The 14,716-nt window shown below is 37.6% G+C and overlaps 1 protein-coding gene across 1 annotated transcript in view; it reads right to left on the reverse strand.

Annotated features, from left to right (window-relative positions):
• Positions 1-8,303, reverse strand: part of kmt2ca (lysine (K)-specific methyltransferase 2Ca) — a 196,490-nt gene extending 188,187 nt beyond the window's left edge. Inside the window, 1 exon segment of the mRNA XM_067434810.1 lies at positions 8,067-8,303. The gene's annotated coding sequence lies outside the window, so the exon portion shown is untranslated.
• Between the last annotated feature and the right edge of the window lie 6,413 nt (positions 8,304-14,716).

The raw sequence follows: 14,716 nt of genomic DNA on the forward strand, positions 1-14,716 counted from the left end.
GGCAAGTCAATCCTTCACCAGATACTAGTCTCAGTAACTTCTCACTGAGTCGAATGTGACGAAATAGCAACTTGAAACTCAACAGCACAGGCCAATGCAAGGTACTGGACATTAAGTAGCCCAAACCAGAGGGCTTCTGGTGTCAGTGATCACTGAACGCATGTAACATCAAACAACATCCAGGGATTTGTTTATGAAACCAACATTGGCTGTATCACCGCAGAAAATGTGACCGCCATTCTCTCTGTCATTGAAACAAGTCATGTAACATTTATTTAAAACCAAAAGGACTTTTTTGATTCAGCAGCAACTTAAGTACAAAAACTGGGAGGTTATTTACAAATTCTGCTTTCCAGTCCATTTTCTTAATTGTTGTTTCTCACATTGTTTTGTAAGTGAGCAGATTCTGTGTAAGGCAGAGCTGCCTCGCTGTGGTGAATTGTGATGAATAGGTCAGATCTGAACTCCTCTGGAGAGGCTGCCATTGATGCAACTGAACTCAACCAATTCTCTTGTGTCTCATTAAACCACTTAAAGTGAAAATTGGTCTCCTACTATTATAAGAACCATTCAGCAGAGCTACAGAAGAGGCAGAAAAGCCATGTTCAGAATTGAAAAAGCTTACTAAATACTGTGCAGTGCCTTATGCATACTGCCAAACATATTTTCTACTATTTATATTTCAATAATCAGTTTCAAAAGTACCCATTTATAATTGTTTTAAATTCACTATTGAGACATCAGTGGCTGTATTTAGTATCAGTGATACTGGCCTTCATTCATAAAAAAAAGTATGAATTAATTTATTTGGAGATTAACTGTGAAATTATTCCATTATAAAACTTTTTTTTTTTTAATTCTAATCACAGGGGAAAGAAATTACAGCATGACGTTGTTAATTCAGTTTATTTATTTATTTTTGTGGTAAATTGTGATTTAAAAAAAGTAAAATATGTTTACATTTTTACTGCATTTTTAAATAATGTTTCTGGCAACCACAGCTATGATTCGATCTTTTCTTTTTCATGCTATTCCAAACATAGTCTAAAGGCAACTACACAGATACACAAGATAATCGGGCCAATTTTGGGCCCAATTCTCTCCTTCCGACAATCAAAGTCCAGATTATCTTGATGGTTCTACAGATTTCTTTTTTTTTTTTTTTTTGATTTTCCTGTGAGGTTTGTTAAAGTGGAAATTAAGCAGTGACTCAGTGACATTATTTAGTAAATGATTTACACTTTAACAAAAAATAAATAAAACAAACATGATTAATGTAACACTGACCAGAAAAAAGGATGATTTTTTTAATAGCTTTTGGAGCAAGGGTGCCAGCAAGGGTGCCGGTTGTAACAACACATGACGGTGCATATTCTTTAAAGGGGTGGTTGCATGCAATTTCACTTTTTTAACTTTAGTTAGTGTGTAATGTTGCTGCTTGAGCATAAACAGTATCTGCAAAGTTACAGCGCTGAAAGTTCAATCCAAAGGGGGATATTGTTTTTTAAAGTTATGACAGTTTATTGCCTACAAAAACGGCCGGTTTGGACTACAACGAGCTTCTTCCTGGTCGGTGACACCATAAACCCTAGCTAGTCACCGCAGATATGACTTCTGCCTGTAATGGTAAGGGGCGTGGTGTTTCCGGACAACCTGTGCTTGGCACTTCAGCCAAAAAACAACAACAAGAAAATACATTTGGCCATCAATCTAAGACCATTGCGTTTTTCGGAGGGATGGGCTTCAAAGAAGCAGGAAGCAAATGAGCCGTTTAAAGGACAGTGGAGACAGCGGTGTGGAATAAAGGTAAAATATAAGAACAATATGGCGTTAAAAAAACAAAACAAAAAAGTATTAAGAGGTGTTATACGGCACACCATAAACACAACCAACCCTAGAATAAAAAACACGGAACCACCCCTTGAAAGATGTCAGAGCAGAAACACTGGGTCCTGTTAACAGAAGGTTTTATATTTGCAGATGAGCATAACATTTTGTTACATACCACTAGTGAACGAGCCAGTGTCATGTTAATATGTCTGAAATGTCTGACATAAGAAGAAGCCACATGAATATATGTTATGAAGAGTTGTTTGTTTACATCAGGTTGCGCCTCAAGTTATGAAAACAATGCTTGGGATATAATACCACGATCAAAACTTAGTGAGACAGTTTGAAACACTCATTATCATGTCAATCCTGAGTACCTATAGAGTAGTAGTATTGCATCCTTCATATCTCCGAAAAGTCTTTAGTTTTGAACAGTCTTTAACAGTGTAAAAAGCTCAGTATGCTTGAAATAGCATTTCACCCCCCTTTAAAGAGAAAGCATTCCCACCTCCAGGCATAGTGTGATAAACGTACGAAGCTTGGTGAAGTGACGGGGCAATACATGGTCCAGATCAGCCTCCTAACAGAAAATGGACTCTGACATGGTGGGCATCGACGTACACGAACCAGTAGAGTTGTTCCGATTCCGATACTGGTATCAGAAATATTACCGATACCACAACAAATGGACTCTGACATGGTGGGAAAATGGACAAAGTCCAATCAGTAATCGGTATAAGTGAGTACTTGGAAAATACTTGTTTTTTTTTATACATTATTGTAAAACTAAAATACCTTTTTCAGTTTGCGAGGTTAGATTTGTTGCTGCATTTGAAGTTCTTTTTTTGCTTAAGAAATATATAATATTACTGTCAAACACATGTCAGATAATAAAAATACAGTCTGTATTTGTTCACGTTTTATTAAGCGATAAGTCTGAAGCACACCATAAAATAATTATAGCTATTCATACAGGGCTAGAAGTATACAGCTGTATACAGATAAACACCCAGGTATCGGATAAGTACTCTGCATCGGGCAATACCCTGAGGCCAGGTATCGGAATCGGTATCAGGAAGGAAAAAAGGGTATCGGAACTTCTTTACAAACCAGTAAACTTTTTCCACCAGTAGTGGTAGTACTGCTCGATCCCCTCGCCATATCAACTTAAATGCATAAGCAATTTGACTTAATTATGGGCTCAACAGTACTTTTAAAGGTCCTCTGAAATCAAAATTTAAGTTTTTTAGCTTTAAGCATGACTGTGTTAGCCTTAAATTTATGAATAAGCTGGTATGTTCCAAAACTGTGACAAAATTTGAATTTAGGAGATATAAGCATTCAAAATGTACAGTCTCCCACTTCCGCTAAAACGAATCTCAGATTTGGGTGACATCATCGCAGACTTCACTCTCTCGTCAAATCTTCTGTCCAATCAGAATGCGCTCTAGAATCTAAAGCCCGTCCCCAACACTACCGAAGCTGAAATCGGTCAGTTGTTAACACACATTTACTAATTTCCACATGGTGAAAGGCACATAGCTCACTGTATATGTAATAGGAAACGATTCAGTGTAAATATGCTTTCATTTGAGGCGAATGAAGTCTGTTTTCACGTTAGTTTCACACACCGCAGCAGCGCACACAGCCCAATGGCTCTGGTCTAAATTTAGACTACAGACAGGAGAGCGCAGCGCGGATCATATGCACGAGTCCGCGCAGACAACAAACATATCAACCCATTTGAATTCTGCACAGAATGCTGCATTTCAAAGCGATATGGAGGAGATTATAATGGTAAACAGTGTTAGAGGAAACTGGTTTTACCAAACAGAGAGAGAAGGTCCGCTCTTGTGCTCTAGTCAAACTTTATATTAACAAAACGCAATTGGCTGTTTCAAAAAAGGGGAGGAGCTGCTAACAGCTGGAGCCGTTTCAGGGGAAATCACGTCAACACATTGAATAGTGCGGCGTGTTTCAAAGCACTTCAGTGGACCTTTAAGTTCATCGTCCTCCATTTCAAAACAGCCGTGTGTTAAACAAGCAAAGAAATGCTAATATTTCACTGGCCAATGGAGCAAACCACCCCTGTGAATTCACACTGTGGTATTTCAAGATGGCGGCACCCTTGCTCCAAAAGCTATAACAAAACATAATTTTTTCTTTAAAATAGTCACATTAATTATGTTTGCTATATATATATTTTATTTAGTGTAAATCAGTTTACTAGGCTAAATAATGCAAACATGACTGACTGCTTCATTTCCACTTGAATGATTGAATCTACTCAGAAGAACGTCGGGGCTGCACAGATATCATATCGTAAATATTCATCTTGTTGTATTAGTATGATTTGAGATCTGTGGACCCCTGATCAGAATCCTGTTGTGTGTGTGTGTGTGTGTGTGTGTGTGTGTGTGTGTGTGTGTGTCGGGGGCAGACACGTTTTTTTGCTGTAGCTGTGGGTAACTATACCCAATCAGAAAGCGAGCTGACAAAAGATGGAAGCATAATAGTGTTGTCAAAAGTACAGACCACAATACCACATCGGTACTGAAATTTAAAAAATGTGACGCTCTGAGCGCTGTTGAGCTGTAATCGTAAAAACACCTCGGACTGGCCATTGTGCTCACGCGCTCATCAGATGGGCCTGTGATTGGCTAGAATGATCAAACCACGGCAGCGTTAGAAAGCACACAGAAGTGTTTGAAAGTGTTTCGAAAGTGGGAGTGTTTGACAGCACAAGCAGGCGGACCGGTAGACTGATAAACATCTGCATTCAAACTCTGTGTGTGTATCTGTGTGTAAGGTCTCTGTGAAAAGCAGCATTAAAGCTACACTGTGTGATATTTTCTCCCATCTAGTGGTGAAAAGGTATATGACCATCCAGTAAATAATTGTTTCTGCTCCTCTCAATTTCATCATTCATCACAATACTTTTTCATCATTGACGCGAGGAAAACTATCCTAGACGTCGTTCTAGTGTTATGCACAGCACACCATGATATAATTAGCCAAGCAACAATAAAACTTCCAATATACACAAATAGGCTGAATTAATATTACCTGTCGAGAAGAAAGCAGGCAATGTCGGCGTTCTTTTTAAAATCGTTGCTCCTCATGAGCTCTTTCCATCTTGGAAAGGCCACTCCAATATTTACTTTTTTGTCTTGTTGATTTGCCTGTCGCGTTGCCGTCTTAATTCTCTTTTCCGCTTCCTTGGCGACTCTGATACAAATCCCGCAATGTTACTAGGTCCCCGACCGGGGTCGAATTCGGTAATCAATTCCGGGACGTGGTTGCTTTTACACAGAAGGCGACCCGGCAATGTTCCGGGAATATTGCGGGTCCGACGTGCAGTGTGAAAGGGGCTTAAGAGTGATCCTCCATCATCATAAAGCAGCCTCAAGCAATCCTCCTCTTCACATTCGACACAGTGCCATCGAGTGTTAAAACGCGAAAAGCGAAGCTTGAATTTACGGGTATGTCCCTCTTTGGCAAATGTACTTTCAAGATGGAGGAGCAACATGGCGACCGCCATCCGAACCCTCAACACTTATGTATTTTCAATGGTATATTATAAAATTATGAGAATGCATTATTACTTGAAAGAAGTAAATATACATTAATGAGCACATATATTTTTGAAAGAACTAAGTGATTTTAGCTAAGAATAAACTAAAAAAGTTACACAGTGTAGCTTTAAAGGAGTAATGAATTGAGAAATCAACTTTCCTTTGAGCCTTTATTATGTAAAAGGTCTTGGTAATATAAGAATATCCTGTAAGTTTCAGAGATGAAAACTTCATTGTTAGTAAAAGAAAAGCTTTTATAGACACCAGGCCCAGAAAACGAGGCTCTCAAATCAATGACGTATTAGAGGGTGAAACACCACCTCTCTGTTTCTGTAGCCCTGCCCACAGACTCGTGGAGCTAAACTGATCGTGTTACAGAGCAATAAACACGCCGAAGATAGCAAGATAATTGTTTGTAAACAAGACACAGGTCGATACTGGATTTGCAGATATATTGAGATTAAAACACAATGCTGTGCCTTCTATATTGGATATGACAGGAATGGTGCAGAAACAAATGTTTTTTTTTATATGCGATAGTAGCTATTGCATTGTTACAGATCACATTGATTATGTGTAAGTGATTTGTCTAACAGAACATACCTTAGCATGCTCACAGGCTGGAAAATCCATTATTTGTTGGTTCATTGCGATTCGGGTTCAGATAGGGCTCGCAGAGCCCAACGTCCTATGTGTTTTCCAGACGGGCTACCAAAATGTAAGCACGTTGGCAGGCTGGTGAATCTTACACACGAGCGTGTGCGTGCGTGGTTCGCACTTAAATCCACTGATCAGGCAGGTAAAGTAATACAAAAATCAATCAATCATGGGTGGATGAGAGATAAATCATTGTGTTTTTCAAATTTAAAAAAAAAAAAAAACTGTCAGAGAATTATTCCGGCCGCTTTCAAAACAATCCCTCCCTCACGTGAACGGACAGGGGATTATTAGAAGCACACCTGATGAGCGCGTGAGCACAATGACCAGTCAGAGGTGTTTACGACTACAGCTTAACAGTGCTCAGAGTCAGATTTTTTTCATTTTAGTACCGATTTGATATTGCGGTCTTTTGACAACACTGTGTCAGAGGCAACCTTTTTTTTTTTTTTTTAGACATGCATATGTGGGGTAACACAGCACTGTTTTATTATTATGCATACATTATTTGAGTGTGTTGGAAGTTGTTATAATACTACTTTGTGCATTCGTTCGGCCGCTACTATGAGACACTTGTTCCTACTGCAGTAAGCTAGATCAATATCAGGCATGATCAAACATGGTACTCATGGTAAATCAAGAAAGTGAGATTTAAACAATAAGACTGTGTTGAGCTACTTAACAATGATTAATTTTCTGTCGGTGAATATATCCAAACAGTTGCTCACCTGTCTAGTAAAATGCATAATATATTAAAGATTATAAATGTTCTATGTTTTCTACAAAATAAAATGCAGAAATCAAGGGTAACACAGGTATGATGTCATTGAAAGGTGACACACGGACATGTTTCGTGTCCTGGATAAAATTGCTTATATATATATATATCTCTGGATTTAAACGTTCTTGGAAACATTTGGGATGATGTAAGTAGCCTACACAAGTCAACAAAATATATAACACTCTTCTAGTGGTTTTTTGATAATTTAATCCAAATTTCTTACATACTGTGCCTTTAAGTGTATTTGGCTGGATGACAATTAAATGTTATTTCAATGCATAGCAACTGTATGAAGTGAATTTAAAATGTTACCTTTTAAAATTACGTTTTCATATTTCTTTCATAATAAATTAACTGGTCGCTTTAGTAGTAATATAGGTGAGACAAAACAGATTTGAAAGAACGAGAAAATATATAAATATTCCATGTAGTCCTAACTAATGTGAGCTCAAATAAACTATGTACAATAAGTAACGTTACACACGAATTAGAAAATAATAGTTTTCGACGCCGTAGAACACGTCACACTGCTGTCACTGCGTGTCATGTCAACCAACCCTTTACAGCTGGAATAGCATAGTACTTCGTAATAACTTGATAAAAGCTCGCACAACTCAGGAAGTTAGAATCCCCAGTTATACAATCAACATGTTAAAGCAGTAGGTTAGCCCTGGGTTGAGGGAAACTAGTTAGTTTAGCACTAGCAGCTCTTATCTTGACTCGAGTAAGATGGCTGGACCCATGTGAAAACAAAACAACTTTCTGTGTGACGTTTACTAAACGACGTCGTCCACACTTTCTCAACTAAAACCAACGGCATACAAACTTATTTTATAACCCAGTTATATATGTTTCTCGTTACTTCCTCGTTGTCCTTTAAGGTCCTGTATGAAATGTAACGTTAACACTTTCGTTTAAGGGTGAGGGAGTTATGTCATTAGTTAAAGACCTCAATCAAATTAAAGACGTAAAGCCGCGGAATGATATATGCGCGCTCCCAGACTTTATAACAATCTGTCATTACAATGTTTCAATGTTACTCTTCACACTCTCACAGGCTGCAACTATCACCACTTTCCAATGAAAACCAAAACAACACTTGTTTTTCACTCCAGACATAAAAATAGCGCGCCTTTTAACAAAACATAATTATAAACACCAACATATAAACAAATAATCACGGCGGAAAGCGTATGGAATGATGAAGAGTAGCGAATGCTTACGGAATTGATGCAATTCTTTTTTCCTTTCCAGCTTCCAGCCAACTTAATTCAGAATGTAATCCAAGAAGAAACTTTTCCCAAAGCTCTCATGTGGATTAAGCGTTTGGTACGATATTTCAGGTCGAAACATTCCTCATTTGGATGAAAGAAGCATAGTTTTCCTCGATTATACGAATTTTAAAGTTGTAGCGTTTACTCCATCATGGTGGCCATGTTTAAGAGAGACCGAAACACTGCCTGTCACGGCAACGGACAAATAGACCCACTTTAACGTTTAAGACAGTGTTACCGTTTACAATTGCGCAACTCGTACAGAACATCTATAAACCGGATATATGAGGTGTGATGTGCTAAACACGTAAGTTATTTATGTTAAAAACTAAATGAGGACATTTTAAAAAAGTCTCACTGACCGTGCGTAGTGATACAAGAGGACCTACTCAAGGTAAAAAGTCTTCTCAGTCGTCAGCGGTGGGCGGTAAAACGCGGAAGTAGATTCTGGAAATCGAGCTGGATTGAGTCCATGTCGCCTATCAGCATAGAGAAGGCAGTATTACTTCACTCAGACCCTTTGATCATTTCCTATCGCAAAAACAAACCTTTTCAGGTCTTATTTCTTAAATGTAAATCACAGATAGTAGCCAAGCCTAGCCTACTAAATTGTAATATATTTATGTTTTTTTTTTTTTTGTACAAGGTTTACTTAAAAACATTTACTTTCTCTTTGTTAATAGGTTACATATATTGTGTACACTGTTTTAAGTTACAGTTGCATTCTTGATTTTGACAGAGGCTGTATTTTCCATTATTCTGTATCAACCTTATGTGCTATATACTATTATGCATACATACTACTCAAAGTAAATAAATTAAACAAAAGATAATCACACTAAAATATATACTTCTAAAGAATAATATTAAGGGGAAGAGGAAAAATAGATTCCACATATTTATTTTGACTTGGTAATGTAAATATCGTGCAGTAATCACAAACTCAACGATTTCCAGGTCAGCTATTGTATATATAATTATAATGAACATAACTAGCTAATCTATCTAGCATTTTATTCAGTTTATGCTTTCATTATGATTAAAGAATATTCATAGCAGCAATGAAAAATTCAACAGATAAATGCACAGAATTCCATTTACAAATCAGTTGATAATTTGCCCTCAAATATTTAAAACCTTCATTGTAACTATAGAAAATAAAGTAAATACAATAGGTTTTATTCCCAAGATAAAGGGATAAAATACATAAAAGCAGTGTTTTAGAAGTATATCAGTAATCTTCTGTGTTCTTTTCTCCTAATAAAAAAAAAGAGGCTCATTAAAGGTCAAGGATTCTAGGGAAGATGTCCAAAGCCGTCCAGGTGCAAGAGGAAATGAGCTCCTTTGCCTGAAAGAAGCACCAGTGTTTGAAAGACAGTGTCGCACTGATGCTTTCATCGCTTTGCTTCAACACGTTTCCTCTTTCCCGCTCACTGAATGATCCATGCTGTGTGTGTGAGAGCTAGCGCATGGGAATGGTTACAAAAGGGTGCAAGTGTTTAACAAGTAATAAAATTGATTATATTCAGTAACAAACACTTCAGGGATTTGTAAGGGGTTGATTTACATGCTCTGCACATACATGTAATTAACTTTTGTTTAAATTAAGTAAAACAACGATATCCATCTAGATAAGTCCCTTACAACTGCATATCAATTCATGTCTCCAATTGAAAAAGATTTAGTGACTGATCACATCTAAAAAAAATTCAGTTGGCCAAATTGAATTTCTGTGAATTGATGCAATTTAATTCCCAAAAACTCAATTTGGCCAACATATTTTTTTTAGATGTGATCAATCACCAAAAAAAAACTTCAATTGGAAACCTGCATTTTTTTACCTTTAAAGGAGTAGTTCACTTCAGAATTAAAATGTCCTGATAATTTACTCCAAGATCATGTCTTTCTTTCCTTAGCCGAAAAGCTTTTGAGGAAAACATATTTTCTCTATATACCGGACTTCAATGGGGTACCAAATTAATGCAGCTTCAAAGGGCTCTACACGATCTCAGCCGAGGAATAGGCGTTTTCAAAAAATAAAATAAAATATACTTTTTAACCACAAATGTTTGTCCTGCACTGCTCTGCGATGTGCCACGTATTAATCACGCTGGAAAGGTTATGGTCGCGTGACGTAGGCCGAAGTGCTGTAGGGCTAAAAACTCAAACTCTCATCTCAAAATCTCATTTTCTTCTCTGACATTGTCATTTTACCTTTTTTTGTGAAAGGCGTTCAGCTTAGACTTTGCACGTTTGCTTTGTAAACACTGGATACGACTTTTCCCTACGTCACACGTGACCTTTCCAGCATGATTACATAAAACGGTTGTGAAGACAAACATTTGTGGTTAAAAAGTATATAATTGTTTATTGTTTAAGTTAATATGGTATATTAAGTATATAAGTACTATAAAAAATCCTGGAATATTTTCCTCAAAAAACTTTTTTTATTGAAGAAAGAAAGACATGAACATCTTGGATGTCATGGGGGGGGGGGGGGGGGGGGTGAGTAAATGATCAGAAGATTTTCATTATGAAGTGATCTAATCCTTTAAGATGAATAATGACATTGGGGGTTGCTGCCTAAAATTAACAGAAACATATGGAATAGGGCAAGATATGGGAAGGGTCAGGGCTACTAAATGAATAGCAATAGCCAACAACAACAACAACAACAATCTAGTCAATTCTCGGCAGACAAAATCAAGTCTCACCTTACATTTCTTGTTCAAAAAGCTGTTTCACTTGGACGTGTCACAATAGGAAAAAAAGGTTCCATTTCATGCAGACTTAAATTACACTAAGTCAACTTATGGCAGAAAAAAAAACAGCAATCAGGCCCTTTGCTTATTTACAGTAATAAAACATTCCAAAAATATAAGTAAATTATATTAGATTAAATGTACACAAAACATCTATTTGGTGTGACAAAATTAATGCTGAATAAAGTGTTTCTCCTCAGTGAAAACAATCCATTTCTGGCCTAATTATTATTTTTTGTTATCTGGTGAAATGCTAAAGCTAAATGTAAATTGTATTCACACACCGCTGGTTAATGAGAGGATACATGGCCTCAGTTTGATGACACACTTGTCTCAAAATTAGTGTGAAAGTATTATGTGAAGGGGAAAATAGTTTAGGAGAAAAACAAACAAACATTTGAATCTACAACCAAGATTGTGGAAGTTTTGGTAGATAGGATCAGGCGAAGTAGGCAAGGGAGACATTATTTACATGGTGTTTTAATCCATCTCTTTTGTCAAACACTTCTGTCATGAGGGGAGGGTCTAGGGGCAAATAAATATATGTATTTTTCTCTATCTAATGGACAAAATAAGATTTACATAATGTAATAATTTACATGTCCGGAGACAATGGAAAACATACACTGGACAGGTGAAGTGAATAACACTGATTATCTCCATCACATCACCTGTTAGTGAGTGGGATATTAGGCAGCAAGTGAACAGTTTTTTTCCTCAAAGTTAATGTGTTAGAAGCAGGGAAAATGGACACGCGTAAGGACTTGAGTGAGTTTGACAAGGGCCAAATTGTGATGGCTAGACAACGTGTCAGAACATCTCCAAAACTGCAGCTCTTCGGGGCTGTTTCCAGTCTGCATCAATCAAAGGTGGTCCAATGAAGAAACAGTGGTGAACCGGCAACAGGGTCATGGGCGGCCATGGCTCATTGATGCACATGGGGAATGCTGGCCCATGTGGTCCGATCAAACAGACAAGCTACTGTAGCGTAAAATTGCTCAAGAAGTTAATGCTGGTTCTGATAGACAATTGTCAGAATACACAGTGCATCACAGTTTGTTACTTATGGGGCTGCATAGCTGCAGACCAGTGTACCCATGCTGACCCGTCCACCACCGAAAGCGCCAACAGTGTGCATATGAGCATCAGAACTGGACAACGGAGTAATGGAAGAAGGTAGCCTAGTCTGATGAATCACATTTTCTTTTACATCACATGGATTGCCGGGTGCGTGTGTGTCGCTTAACTGGGGAACATACGGCACTAGGATGCACTATGAGAAGAAGGCAAGTCAGCGGAGGCAGTGTGATGCTTTGGGCAATGTTCTTCTGGGAAACCTTGGGCCCTGCCATCCATGTGGAAGTTACTTTGACATGTACCACCTACCCAAGCATTGTTGCAGACCATGTCCCTTACGAAACAAAAATATTTTGCAGTACATTGAAAATATCATGCAATACATTAGGCAATATATTCACATATATGGGATTTAATATTTATATTTTGCAATATATTGAAAGCGGCAATCATTTGTATATTTTGCAAAAGTACATGAATACATATTTTATAATACAATCAATATTATTCCATATATTTACAATATATTATATTTCAAGTAATATATTGGTAAATATATTTTCCTTTCGTAAGGGGTATACCCTTTAATGGAAAAAACAAAACAAAAAAAAAACTCTGATTTCCAATTGAAAATTTTCTAGAGACTGACCACATCTAAATTTTTCAGTTGGCCAAATTGAATTTCCGTAAATTGATGAAATTTAATTCACAGAAATTCAATTTGGCCAGCTGAAAAATTTAGATGTGATCATAGAAAATGTTCAATTTGTTGATATGTGTTCTCTGGTGGATGCTGCATCTTTCAGGAGGATAATGCACAAAAAAACAAGCTCTGTGACCAACAAAAGTTTATGATAATTACTAGCCTAGAAATCTAGACGCACCCTAGCGGCAGCAAATCTAATCTGCCGTGTGTCGTCTAGCAACTCTCAATACACTTCTGGGGTCTCATATATAAAACTTTGCGTTATTTCATCCTAAAAGTGTACGTACGTACAAAAGCTAGATTTTGCGTACGCACACAAAACAAATCAGATTTATAAAACCATGCGTACGCCAGAAGCTGCGCAAAATCCCTTTATAAATCCCAGCCAGCATAAGATTGTGTGTACGTGCTTCTCCACCCTGTCTCCTCCCTGAAATCACCATATATGGAGCTTACGCCTAGTTTTACTAGTATGCATGACCTCATATGCATATCATTGTGCGGGGAAATTGAAGACGAAAATGTTATAGTGACAACATGCTTCTTCATGGCGGTTTTATAATGAACACCGTAATAGTTAGGACTGATTGTACTTCATGACTGTATTTGACATTTTATGATTTATGTAGCCCACATTAAGGAAAATATTTCGTTTTACACTGTGTTGAGTTCTCTAATAAAAGGGTATTTCATGCTATTCTGTATCACAGTCGCGCCATCTCCTCATGCACTCCCATTGTAGACGATGTGACTGTAAGGCAGTGATTTATTATTTTAATACATTTTGTAATACACTTACGTGTTGATTTTACTAGATGCATATAGCCTAAAACAAGCAGCACAAATAACACTGTTGGATTTAATCTTCATGATAATGTGGATATAACGTATGAAATGGAGTGAAAATTAAATGCCAATAATTAATTCTTACACGGTAATCGTTCTTCTCACATTTATTTTCTACAATCTAACTTCAGTTCACAATTTCACCATCTGTGTCGCCAATTCTCTGTCTCCAGAATGTGCGTACGCACAGCTCAAAGTTTGCTTAAAGGTGCGCACATTTTCCCTTCAAGTTTGTTTTTTATAGATCACAACCTTCACGTGAGAACTGGCGTACGTACGTTTCTAGCCCTGTTTTGTGCGTACGCACGCTTTATAAATGAGACCCCTGAGCTGTAAAAACCAAACTCTGGTCAGGCCAATCACATCGTGTATAGAGTCTTAACATGATGGCTGAGTTGCGTTTGCGTGCTACTAGTAAGAAACTGGCGAACGGCGGTCTTTCGAATCAGCTTTGGCCGCGACTCTGGAAGACTTGGAGTTGAGCTTTTCTCTGAGAAAAGAACGGCCCTGAAGTCATTCTTAAAAAGGGAAGATGTGTTCGGAGTTTTGCTGACTGGATACGACGAAAGTTTAATCTATCAACGAGCTCTGCTTTACCTTCTATGCTCTGGTTGGTTGTAGCGCTATCCTATTGCGTGCAGAGGGAGTTTGAAAGACAACCGTTTATCCCGCCCCTCGGATTGAGCCCTGTCAATGGTGAGTTTCCAGACCAAACATCTTGATGTTGGTCTGGCTTGTCAGGCTAGATAATTACACGTTTTAGCCATCAAGATAATTTTCACAAATGAACAACTGAAGTGCCATTTAGCCACTTGTTAGCAAAAGCCTTTTTTAAGATGTACAACAACTTAACAAGTGGGTTAATACTGATGTATTTTATGTCTTTGAATAAAATGTTAAAGTGTCTTGAGCTTGTGTTCACCACAGACCTTATATCAGCTATTTAACCTATACCATAAAAAAACATTGACTTTAGGACGATTAGCATGTTAGCACCACAAGTGCTAACATGCTAACTCACTTCCCTGTTTTGGCCTACAAAGTGATGTCATACCTGCACCACTCTATAGCAAACCATGATTCAACCATCCAATCAATTTCAGAATAACAAAATCAAGTCCCACCCTATTATTTCTTGTTCACAAGAAGCTCTCAGTAGGGAAGATACTATTGCAACTTCAGTTTTATGTCGACTTTAAGAATTAGGG

Source organism: Pseudorasbora parva, chromosome 24 (genome assembly GCF_024679245.1).
Source record: "Pseudorasbora parva isolate DD20220531a chromosome 24, ASM2467924v1, whole genome shotgun sequence".
Taxonomy (NCBI): Eukaryota; Metazoa; Chordata; class Actinopteri; order Cypriniformes; family Gobionidae; genus Pseudorasbora; species Pseudorasbora parva.